General features: G+C 39.8%; 6 non-coding genes across 6 annotated transcripts; all 6 read right to left on the reverse strand.

The window, feature by feature from the left end:
* Nucleotides 1–456: 456 nt before the first annotated feature.
* On the reverse strand, nucleotides 457–529 carry TRNAV-AAC (transfer RNA valine (anticodon AAC)). Its single transcript has one exon. It is a non-coding gene; the product is annotated as a tRNA-Val (tRNA).
* A 1,401-nt stretch (nucleotides 530–1,930) lies between these two features.
* Nucleotides 1,931–2,003, reverse strand: TRNAV-AAC (transfer RNA valine (anticodon AAC)). Its single transcript has one exon. It is a non-coding gene; the product is annotated as a tRNA-Val (tRNA).
* Nucleotides 2,004–3,404: 1,401 nt separating this feature from the next.
* On the reverse strand, nucleotides 3,405–3,477 carry TRNAV-AAC (transfer RNA valine (anticodon AAC)). The gene has a single exon. It is a non-coding gene; the product is annotated as a tRNA-Val (tRNA).
* Nucleotides 3,478–7,822: 4,345 nt separating this feature from the next.
* Nucleotides 7,823–7,895, reverse strand: TRNAV-CAC (transfer RNA valine (anticodon CAC)). The gene has a single exon. It is a non-coding gene; the product is annotated as a tRNA-Val (tRNA).
* A 1,393-nt stretch (nucleotides 7,896–9,288) lies between these two features.
* Nucleotides 9,289–9,361, reverse strand: TRNAV-CAC (transfer RNA valine (anticodon CAC)). Its single transcript has one exon. It is a non-coding gene; the product is annotated as a tRNA-Val (tRNA).
* A 1,395-nt stretch (nucleotides 9,362–10,756) lies between these two features.
* On the reverse strand, nucleotides 10,757–10,829 carry TRNAV-CAC (transfer RNA valine (anticodon CAC)). The gene has a single exon. It is a non-coding gene; the product is annotated as a tRNA-Val (tRNA).
* Nucleotides 10,830–12,451: the final 1,622 nt, after the last annotated feature.

Consider the following 12,451-nt stretch of genomic DNA (forward strand, 5'->3'; position numbering starts at 1 on the left):
CTCTATGGTTAACTAATAAAATTAACCCCTTCCCGCTACAGGATGTAAGGGTAATGTCTTGTTCAATTTTAGGCAGGGAGTTACGGCAAGTCACAGATGAATGTGTCATGACCAAGAACAATGATGAGTGGTTCCTGGCAGATAAAAGGCTTCCGCACACCATTCAATAAAGAAGCTGGGATGCAATGGTCGCATCCCCTTTCTATGTCTCCCTGAAACCTCATTGACATCATCCCTGTGACTTGTTCCTGAAAGACATAGAGAGGTTAGGTGCCCGACAGGAGCTATTGCTAAGATATACAGGAGGCCTATGGAAATGATTGTTAAATCATATATGAAGGTGGATAGGTAGATGGTGTTGCAATGCCATTAAAAGTTCCTGTTGATACAACTATTTACAAGATGTTATATCAATTTTACATCTCACATGTCCTATATAAAAGGAGATCTAACGCTTGTTTCTGCCTGGTTTCGAACCGGGGACCTTTCGCGTGTTAGGCGAATGTGATAACCACTACACTACAGAAACACCAGCTGTGAGAATTGTTGACCTCTGCCACTGTAATAGAGAGGGATCCTTACTGACATTTAATGATCTGTATCTGGAATCAAATTGATAAAAGTATTTGATTATTTACACTGACTGTCTGCGGGTGTTATCCTACACACATCGAGGTATCCAGGGTCCCCATTTCCTAGTACTTCATTAGGGGTCCATCTTGGATGGTTGGTAACTTAGTAAAATCAGAATCCAGAGATAGTCCTTTCCCACCTTGTGTCTCATTATACCACATAGGTGTAGTATGATTAAATTCTGGTAAAATGTCCTAAATTATGGGGTGCCGTTCATTCTGTGTGACATTCAGACATTTTTGTATGTGTCTCACAGTGATTAAAGTGGTTTTCTCACGCTGGGGAGAAGGACAGGGAATATTGTCGTATTTCGTTTTCATAATTTTTTGATCTTTTTATTTATTTTTTGTTTCATTTAAGTTTTACTCTTTTATTATTCCGTTGTAGACCTAGTATAGTTACAAGATCAAATTTACTATTGATGTATTGGTGTTAAGGAAGATCTGATCTCAACCTGAACACCCATAGTTGACACTACAGTCAACTAGCTATCTCCCATCACTATATGTGAAAGTGCACAGACACTTCCACATTTTGAACACAGCACTCCCATTGAGTGACTAGGAGGGAAATAGCCATATGAATCAGTTCTTGCCCACTCATTGGAGCCTTTGGCTGTCACTGCAACCTCTAAGTCGTCTCATAGCAATATGGCTGGTTTGACAACATAGAAAGACAGTGGTGAGGAAGTGTTGATTATGAGACTGACGCGCTACCTTCTGTGCTAACGAGGCCGCTTCACTGTATGCACATAACGTTGAACAATGTTCTTTAATTCTATCTTCACTATTAACTAATTTATAAGAAGATGTTTTGTAATTCATAGTTATGTTTTGCTGCTGCTCTATGGTTAACTAATAAAATTAACCCCTTCCCGCTACAGGATGTAAGGGTAATGTCTTGTTCAATTTAGGCAGGGAGTTACGGCAAGTCACAGATGAATGTGTCATGACCAAGAACAATGATGAGTGGTTCCTGGCAGATAAAAGGCTTCCGCACACCATTCAATAAAGAAGCTGGGATGCAATGGTCGCATCCCCTTTCTATGTCTCCCTGAAACCTCATTGACATCATCCCTGTGACTTGTTCCTGAAAGACATAGAGAGGTTAGGTGCCCGACAGGAGCTATTGCTAAGATATACAGGAGGCCTATGGAAATGATTGTTAAATCATATATGAAGGTGGATAGGTAGATGGTGTTGCAATGCCATTAAAAGTTCCTGTTGATACAACTATTTACAAGATGTTATATCAATTTTACATCCCACATGTCCTATATAAAAGGAGATCTAACGTTTGTTTCTGCCCGGTTTCGAACCGGGGACCTTTCGCGTGTTATGCGAATGTGATAACCACTACACTACAGAAACACCAGCTGTGAGAATTGTTGACCTCTGCCACTGTAATAGAGAGGGATCCTTACTGACATTTAATGATCTGTATCTGGAATCAAATTGATAAAAGGATTTGATTATTTACACTGACTGTCTGCGGGTGTTATCCTACACACATCGAGGTATCCAGGGTCCCCATTTCCTAGTACTTCATTAGGGGTCCATCTTGGATGGTTGGTAACTTAGTAAAATCAGAATCCAGAGATAGTCCTTTCCCACCTTGTGTCTCATTATACCACATAGGTGTAGTATGATTAAATTCTGGTAAAATGTCCTAAATTATGGGGTGCCGTTCATTCTGTGTGACATTCAGACATTTTTGTATGTGTCTCACAGTGATTAAAGTGGTTTTCTCACGCTGGGGAGAAGGACAGGGAATATTGTCGTATTTCGTTTTCATAATTTTTTGATCTTTTTATTTATTTTTTGTTTCATTTAAGTTTTACTCTTTTATTATTCCGTTGTAGACCTAGTATAGTTACAAGATCAAATTTACTATTGATGTATTGGTGTTAAGGAAGATCTGATCTCAACCTGAACACCCATAGTTGACACTACAGTCAACTAGCTATCTCCCATCACTATATGTGAAAGTGCACAGACACTTCCACATTTTGAACACAGCACTCCCATTGAGTGACTAGGAGGGAAATAGCCATATGAATCAGTTCTTGCCCACTCATTGGAGCCTTTGGCTGTCACTGCAACCTCTAAGTCGTCTCATAGCAATATGGCTGGTTTGACAACATAGAAAGACAGTGGTGAGGAAGTGTTGATTATGAGACTGACGCGCTACCTTCTGTGCTAACGAGGCCGCTTCACTGTATGCACATAACGTTGAACAATGTTCTTTAATTCTATCTTCACTATTAACTAATTTATAAGAAGATGTTTTGTAATTCATAGTTATGTTTTGCTGCTGCTCTATGGTTAACTAATAAAATTAACCCCTTCCCGCTACAGGATGTAAGGGTAATGTCTTGTTCAATTTAGGCAGGGAGTTACGGCAAGTCACAGATGAATGTGTCATGACCAAGAACAATGATGAGTGGTTCCTGGCAGATAAAAGGCTTCCGCACACCATTCAATAAAGAAGCTGGGATGCAATGGTCGCATCCCCTTTCTATGTCTCCCTGAAACCTCATTGACATCATCCCTGTGACTTGTTCCTGAAAGACATAGAGAGGTTAGGTGCCCGACAGGAGCTATTGCTAAGATATACAGGAGGCCTATGGAAATGATTGTTAAATCATATATGAAGGTGGATAGGTAGATGGTGTTGCAATGCCATTAAAAGTTCCTGTTGATACAACTATTTACAAGATGTTATATCAATTTTACATCCCACATGTCCTATATAAAAGGAGATCTAACGCTTGTTTCTGCCCGGTTTCGAACCGGGGACCTTTCGCGTGTTATGCGAATGTGATAACCACTACACTACAGAAACACCAGCTGTGAGAATTGTTGACCTCTGCCACTGTAATAGAGAGGGATCCTTACTGACATTTAATGATCTGTATCTGGAATCAAATTGATAAAAGGATTTGATTATTTACACTGACTGTCTGCGGGTGTTATCCTACACACATCGAGGTATCCAGGGTCCCCATTTCCTAGTACTTCATTAGGGGTCCATCTTGGATGGTTGGTAACTTAGTAAAATCAGAATCCAGAGATAGTCCTTTCCCACCTTGTGTCTCATTATACCACATAGGTGTAGTATGATTAAATTCTGGTAAAATGTCCTAAATTATGGGGTGCCGTTCATTCTGTGTGACATTCAGACATTTTTGTATGTGTCTCACAGTGATTAAAGTGGTTTTCTCACGCTGGGGAGAAGGACAGGGAATATTGTCGTATTTCGTTTTCATAATTTTTTGATCTTTTTATTTATTTTTTGTTTCATTTAAGTTTTACTCTTTTATTATTCCGTTGTAGACCTAGTATAGTTACAAGATCAAATTTACTATTGATGTATTGGTGTTAAGGAAGATCTGATCTCAACCTGAACACCCATAGTTGACACTACAGTCAACTAGCTATCTCCCATCACTATATGTGAAAGTGCACAGACACTTCCACATTTTGAACACAGCACTCCCATTGAGTGACTAGGAGGGAAATAGCCATATGAATCAGTTCTTGCCCACTCATTGGAGCCTTTGGCTGTCAGTGCAACATCTACGTCGTCTCATAGCAATATGGCTGGTTTGACAACATAGAAAGACAGTGGTGAGGAAGTGTTGATTATGAGACTGATGCGCTACCTACTGTGCTAACGAGGCCGCTTCACTGTATGCACATAACGTTGAACAATGTTCTTCAATTCTATCTTCACTATTAACTAATTTATAAGAAGATGTTTTGTAATTCATAGTTATGTTTTGCTGCTGCTCTATGGTTAACTAATAAAATTAACCCCTTCCCGCTACAGGATGTAACGGTAATGTCTTGTTCAATTTTAGGCAGGGAGTTACGGCAAGTCACAGGTGCCTGTGTCATGACCAAGAACAATGATGAGTGGTTCCTGGCAGATAAATTGCTTCCGCACACCATTCAATAAAGAAGCTGGGATGCAATGGTCGCATCCCCTTTCTATGTCTCCCTGAAACCTCATTGACATCATCCCTGTGACTTGTTCCTGAAAGACATAGAGAGGTTAGGTGCCCGACAGGAGCTATTGCTAAGATATACAGGAGGCGTATGGAAATGATTGTTAAATCATATATGAAGGTGGATAGGTAGATGGTGTTGCAATGACATTAAAAGTTCCTGTTGATACAACTATTTACAAGATGTTATATCAATTTTACATCTCACATGTCCTATATAAAAGGAGATCTAACGCTTGTTTCTGCCCGGTTTTGAACTGGGGACCTTTCGCGTGTTAGGAGAATGTGACAACCACTGCACTACAGAAACACCAGCTGTGAGCTTTGTTGACCTCTGCCACTGTAATAGAGAGGGATCCTTACTGACATTTAATGATCTGTATCTGGACTCAAATTGATAAAAGGTTTTGATTATTTACACTGACTGTCTGAGGGTGTTATCCTACACACATCGAGGTATCCAGGGTCCCCGTTTCCTAGTACTTCATTAGGGGTCCATCTTGGATGGTTGGTCACTTAGTAAAATCAGAATCCAAAGATAGTCCTTTCCCACCTTGTGTCTCATTATACCACATAGGTGTAGTATGATTGAATTCTGATATAATTTCCCAAATTATGGGGTGCCGTTCATTCTGTGTGACATTCAGACATTTTTGTATGTGTCTCACAGTGATTAAAGTGGTTTCTTAACGCTGGGGAGAAGGACAGGGAATATTGTCGTATTTCGTTTTCATAATTTTTGGATCTTTTCATTTGTTTTTTGTTTCATTTAAGTTTTACTCTTTTATTATTCCGTTGTAGACCTAGTATAGTTACAAGATCAAATTTACTATTGATGTATTGGTGTTAAGGAAGATCTGATCTCAACCTGAACACCCATAGTTGACACTACAGTCAACTAGCTATCTCCCATCACTATATGCAGAAGTGCACAGACACTTAAACATTTTGAACACAGCACTCCCATTGAGTGACTAGGAGGGAAATAGCCATATGAATCAGTTCTTGCCCACTCATTGGAGCCTTTTGCTGTCAGTGCAACCTCTAAGTCGTCTCATAGCAATATGGCTGGTTTGACAACATAGAAAGACAGTGGTGAGGAAGTGTTGATTATGAGACTGACGCGCTACCTACTGTGCTAACGAGGCCGCTTCACTGTATGCACATAACGTTGAACAATGTTCTTTAATTCTATCTTCATTATTAACTAATTTATAAGAAGATGTTTTGTAATTCATAGTTATGTTTTGCTGCTGCTCTATGGTTAACTAATAAAATTAACCCCTTCCCGCTACAGGATGTAACGGTAATGTCTTGTTCAATTTTAGGCAGGGAGTTACGGCAAGTCACAGATCCCTGTGTCATGACCAAGAACAATGATGAGTGGTTCCTGGCAGATAAATGGCTTCCGCACTCCATTCAATAAAGAAGCTGGGATGCAATGGTCGCATCCCCTTTCTATGTCTCTCTGAAACCTCATTGACATCATCCCTGTGACTTGTTCCTGAAAGACATAGAGAGGTTAGGTGCCCGACAGGAGCTATTGCTAAGATATACTGGAGGCGTATGGAAATGATTGTTAAATCATATATGAAGGTGGATAGGTAGATGGTGTTGCAATGACATTAAAAGTTGCCGTTGATACAACTATTTACAAGATGTTATATCAATTTTACATCTCACATGTCCTATATAAAAGGAGATCTAGCGCTTGTTTTACCCCGGTTTCGAAACGTTGAGCTTTAGGGTGTTAGGCGAATGTGATAACCACTACACTACAGAAACACCAGCTGTGAGCTTGGTTGACCTTTGCCACTGTAATAGAGAGGGATCCTTACTGACATTTAATGATCTGTATCTGGACTCAAATTGATAAAAGGATTTGATTATTTACACTGACTGTCTGAGGGTGTTATCTTACACACATAGAGGTATCCACGGTCCCCATTTCCTAGTACTTTATTAGGGGTCCATCTTGGATGGTTGGTCACTTAGTAAAATCAGAATCCACAGATAGTCCTTTCCCACCTTGTGTCTCATTATACCACATAGGTGTAGTATGATTGAATTCTGGTATAATTTCCTAAATTATGGGGTGCCGTTCATTCTGTGTGACATTCAGACATTTCTGTATGTGTCTCACAGTGATTAAAGTGGTTTCCTCACGCTGGGGAGAAGGACAGGGAATATTGTCGTATTTCGTTTTCATAATTTTTTGATCTTTTCATTTGTTTTTTGTTTCATTTAAGTTTTACTCTTTTATTATTCTGTTGTAGACCTAGTATAGTTACAAGATCAAATTTACTATTGATGTATTGGTGTTAAGGAAGATCTGATCTCAACCTGAACACCCATAGTTGACACTACAGTCAACTAGCTATCTCCCATCACTATATGCGGAAGTGCACAGACACTTACACATTTTGAACACAGCACTCCCATTGAGTGACTAGGAGGGAAATAGCCATATGAATCAGTTCTTGCCCACTCATTAAAGCCTTTGGCTGTCAGTGCAACCTCTAAGTCGTCTCATAGCAATATGGCTAGATTAACGTCATAGAAAGACAGTGGTGAGGAAGTGTTGATTATGAGACTGACGCGCTACCTACTGTGCTAACGAGGCCGCTTCACTGTATGCACATAGCGTTGAACACGGTTCTTCAATTCTATCTTCACTATTAACTAATTTTTAAGAAGATGTTTTGTAATTCATATTTATGTTTTGCTGCTGCTCTATAGTTAACTAATAAAATTAACCCCTTCCCGCTACAGGATGTAACGGTAATGTCTTGTTCAATTTTAGGCAGGGAGTTACGGCAAGTCACAGATCCCTGTGTCATGACCAAGAACAATGATGAGTGGTTCCTGGCAGATAAATGGCTTCCGCACACCATTCAATAAAGAAGCTGGGATGCAATGGTCGCATCCCCTTTCTATGTCTCCCTGAAACCTCATTGACATCATCCCTGTGACTTGTTCCTGAAAGACATAGAGAGGTTAGGTGCCCGACAGGAGCTATTGCTAAGATATACAGGAGGTGTATGGAAATGATTGTTAAATCATATATGAAGGAGGATAGGTAGATGGTGTTGTAATGACATTAAAAGTTCTCGTTGATACAACTATTTACAAGATGTTATATCAATTTTACATCTCACATATAAAAGGAGATCTAACGCTTGTTTCTGCCCGGTTTCGAACCGGGGACCTTTCGCGTGTGAGGCGAATGTGATAACCACTACACTACAGAAACACCAGCTGTGAGCTTTGTTGACCTCTGCCACTGTAATAGAGAGGGATCCTTACTGACATTTAATGATCTGTATCTGGACTCAAATTGATAAAAGGATTTGATTATTTACACTGACTGTCTGAGGGTGTTATCCTACACACATCGAGTTTTCCAGGGTCCCCATTTCCTAGTACTTCATTAGGGGTCCATCTTGGATGGTTGGTCACTTAGTAAAATCAGAATCCAGAGATAGTCCTTTCCCACCTTGTGTCTCATTATACCACATATGTGTAGTATGATTGAATTCTGGTATAATTTCCTAAATTATGGGGTGCCGTTCATTCTGTGTGACATTCAGACATTTTTGTATGTGTCTCACAGTGATTAAAGTGGTTTCCTCACGCTGGGGAGAAGGACAGGGAATATTGTCGTATTTCGTTTTCAGAATTTTTTGATCTTTTCATTTGTTTTTGTTTCATTTAAGTTTTACTCTTTTATTATTCCGTTGTAGAAATAGTATAGTTACAAGATCAAATTTACTATTGATGTATTGGTGTTAAGGTAGATCTGATCTCAACCTGAACACCCATAGTTGACACTACAGTCAACTAGCTATCTCCCATCACTATATGCGGAAGTGCACAGACACTTACACATTTTGAACACAGCACTCCCATTGAGTGACTAGGAGGGAAATAGCCATATGAATCAGTTCTTGCCCACTCATTGAAGCCTTTGGCTGTCAGTGCAACCTCTAAGTCGTCTCATAGCAATATGGCTGGTTTGACAACATAGAAAGACAGTGGTGAGGAAGTGTTGATTATGAGACTGACGCGCTACCTACTGTGCTAACGAGGCCGCTTCACTGTATGCACATAACGTTGAACAATGTTCTTCAATTCTATCTTCACTATTAACTAATTTTTCAAAGATGTTTTGTAATTCATAGTTATGTTTTGCTGCTGCTCTATAGTTAACTAATAAAATTAACCCCTTCCCGCTACAGGATGTAACGGTAATGTCTTGTTCAATTTTAGGCAGGGAGTTACGGCAAGTCACAGATCCCTGTGTCATGACCAAGAACAATAATGAGTGGTTCCTGGCAGATAAATGGCTTCCGCACACCATTCAATAAAGAAGCTGGAATGCAATGGTCGCATCCCCTTTCTATGTCTCCCTGAAACCTCATTGACATCATCCCTGTGACTTGTTCCTGAAAGACATAGAGAGGTTAGGTGCCCGACATGAGCTATTGCTAAGATATACAGGAGGCGTATGGAAATGATTGTTAAATCATATATGAAGGTGGATAGGTAGATGGTGTTGTAATGACATTAAAAGTTCCCGTTGATACAACTATTTACAAGATGTTATATCAATTTTACATCTCACATATAAAAGGAGATCTAGCGCTTGTTTCTGCCCGGTTTCGAACCGGGGGCCTTTCGCGTGTGAGGTGAATGTGATAACCACTACACTACAGAAACACCAACTGTGAGCTTTGTTGACCTCTGCCACTGTAATAGAGAGGGATCCTTACTGACATTTAATGATCTGTATCTGGACTCAAATTGATAAAAGGATTTGATTATTTACACTGACTGTCTGAGGGTGTTATCCTACACACATCGAGGTATCCAGGGTCCCCATTTCCTAGTACTTCATTAGGGGTCCATCTTGGATGGTTGGTAACTTAGTAAAATCAGAATCCAGAGATAGTCCTTTCCCACCTTGTGTCTCATTATACCACGTAGGTGTAGTATGATTAAATTCTGGTATAATTTCCTAAATTATGGGGTGCCGTTCATTCTGTGTGACATTCAGACATTTTTGTATGTGTCTCACAGTGATTAAAGTGGTTTTCTCACGCTGGGGAGAAGGACAGGGAATATTGTCGTATTTCGTTTTCATAATTTTTTGATCTTTTTATTTATTTTTTGTTTCATTTAAGTTTTACTCTTTTATTATTCCGTTGTAGACCTAGTATAGTTACAAGATCAAATTTACTATTGATGTATTGGTGTTAAGGAAGATCTGATCTCAACCTGAACACCCATAGTTGACACTACAGTCAACTAGCTATCTCCCATCACTATATGCGGAAGTGCACAGACACTTACACATTTTGAACACAGCACTCCCATTGAGTGACTAGGAGGGAAATAGCCATATGAATCAGTTCTTGCCCACTCATTAAAGCCTTTGGCTGTCAGTTCAACCACTAAGTCGTCTCATAGCAATATGGCTAGTTTAACAACATAGAAAGACAGTGGTGAGGAAGTGTTGATTATGAGACTGACGCGCTACCTACTGTGCTAACGAGGCCGCTTCACTGTATGCACATAGCGTTGAACACGGTTCTTCAATTCTATCTTCACTATTAACTAATTTTTAAGAAGATGTTTTGTAATTCATATTTATGTTTTGCTGCTGCTCTATAGTTAACTAATAAAATTAACCCCTTCCCGCTACAGGATGTAACGGTAATGTCTTGTTCAATTTTAGGCAGGGAGTTACGGCAAGTCACAGATCCCTGTGTCATGACCAAGAACAATGATGAGTGGTTCCTGGCAGATAAATGGCTTCCGCACACCATTCAATAAAGAAGCTGGGATGCAATGGTCGCATCCCCTTTCTATGTCTCCCTGAAACCTCATTGACATCATCCCTGTGACTTGTTCCTGAAAGACATAGAGAGGTTAGGTGCCCGACAGGAGCTATTGCTAAGATATACAGGAGGCGTATGGAAATGATTGTTAAATCATATATGAAGGTGGATAGGTAGATGGTGTTGTAATGACATTAAAAGTTCCCGTTGATACAACTATTTACAAGATGTTATATCAATTTTACATCTCACATATAAAAGGAGATCTAGCGCTTGTTTCTGCCCGGTTTCGAACCGGGGGCCTTTCGCGTGTGAGGCGAATGTGATAACCACTACACTACAGAATCACCAACTGTGAGCTTTGTTGACCTCTGCCACTGTAATAGAGAGGGATCCTTACTGACATTTAATGATCTGTATCTGGACTCAAATTGATAAAAGGATTTGATTATTTACACTGACTGTCTGAGGGTGTTATCCTACACACATCGAGGTATCCAGGGTCCCCATTTCCTAGTACTTCATTAGGGGTCCATCTTGGATGGTTGGTAACTTAGTAAAATCAGAATCCAGAGATAGTCCTTTCCCACCTTGTGTCTCATTATACCACGTAGGTGTAGTATGATTAAATTCTGGTATAATTTCCTAAATTATGGGGTGCCGTTCATTCTGTGTGACATTCAGACATTTTTGTATGTGTCTCACAGTGATTAAAGTGGTTTTCTCACGCTGGGGAGAAGGACAGGGAATATTGTCGTATTTCGTTTTCATAATTTTTTGATCTTTTTATTTATTTTTTGTTTCATTTAAGTTTTACTCTTTTATTATTCCGTTGTAGACCTAGTATAGTTACAAGATCAAATTTACTATTGATGTATTGGTGTTAAGGAAGATCTGATCTCAACCTGAACACCCATAGTTGACACTACAGTCAACTAGCTATCTCCCATCACTATATGCGGAAGTGCACAGACACTTACACATTTTGAACACAGCACTCCCATTGAGTGACTAGGAGGGAAATAGCCATATGAATCAGTTCTTGCCCACTCATTAAAGCCTTTGGCTGTCAGTGCAACCTCTACGTCGTCTCATAGAAATATGGCTGGTTTGACAACATAGAAAGACAGTGGTGAGGAAGTGTTGATTATGAGACTGATGCGCTACCTACTGTGCTAACGAGGCCGCTTCACTGTATGCACATAACGTTGAACAATGTTCTTCAATTCTATCTTCACTATTAACTAATTTATAAGAAGATGTTTTGTTATTCATAGTTATGTTTTGCTGCTGCTCTATGGTTAACTAATAAAATTAACCCCTTCCCGCTACAGGATGTAACGGTAATGTCTTGTTCAATTTTAGGCAGGGAGTTACGGCAAGTCACAGATCCCTGTGTCATGACCAAGAACAATGATGAGTGGTTCCTGGCAGATAAATGGCTTCCGCACACCATTCAATAAAGAAGCTGGGATGCAATGGTCGCATCCCCTTTCTATGTCTCCCTGAAACCTCATTGACATCATCCCTGTGACTTGTTCCTGAAAGACATAGAGAGGTTAGGTGCCCGACAGGAGCTATTGCTAAGATATACAGGAGGCGTATGGAAATGATTGTTAAATCATATATGAAGGTGGATAGGTAGATGGTGTTGCAATGACATTAAAAGTTCCTGTTGATACAACTATTTACAAGATGTTATATCAATTTTACATCTCACATGTCCTATATAAAAGGAGATCTAATGCTTGTTTCTGCCCGGTTTCGAACTGGGGACCCTTTCGTGTGTTAGGCGAATGTGATAACCACTACACTACAGAAACACCAGCTGTGAGCTTTGTTGACCTCTGCCACTGTAATAGAGAGGGATCCTTACTGACATTTAATGATCTGTATCTGGAATCAAATTGATAAAAGGATTTGATTATTTACACTGACTGTCTGCGGATGTTATCCTACACACATCGAG

Source organism: Mixophyes fleayi, assembly GCF_038048845.1.
Source record: "Mixophyes fleayi isolate aMixFle1 chromosome 4 unlocalized genomic scaffold, aMixFle1.hap1 SUPER_4_unloc_3, whole genome shotgun sequence".
In the NCBI taxonomy this organism is placed as follows: domain Eukaryota; kingdom Metazoa; phylum Chordata; class Amphibia; order Anura; family Limnodynastidae; genus Mixophyes; species Mixophyes fleayi.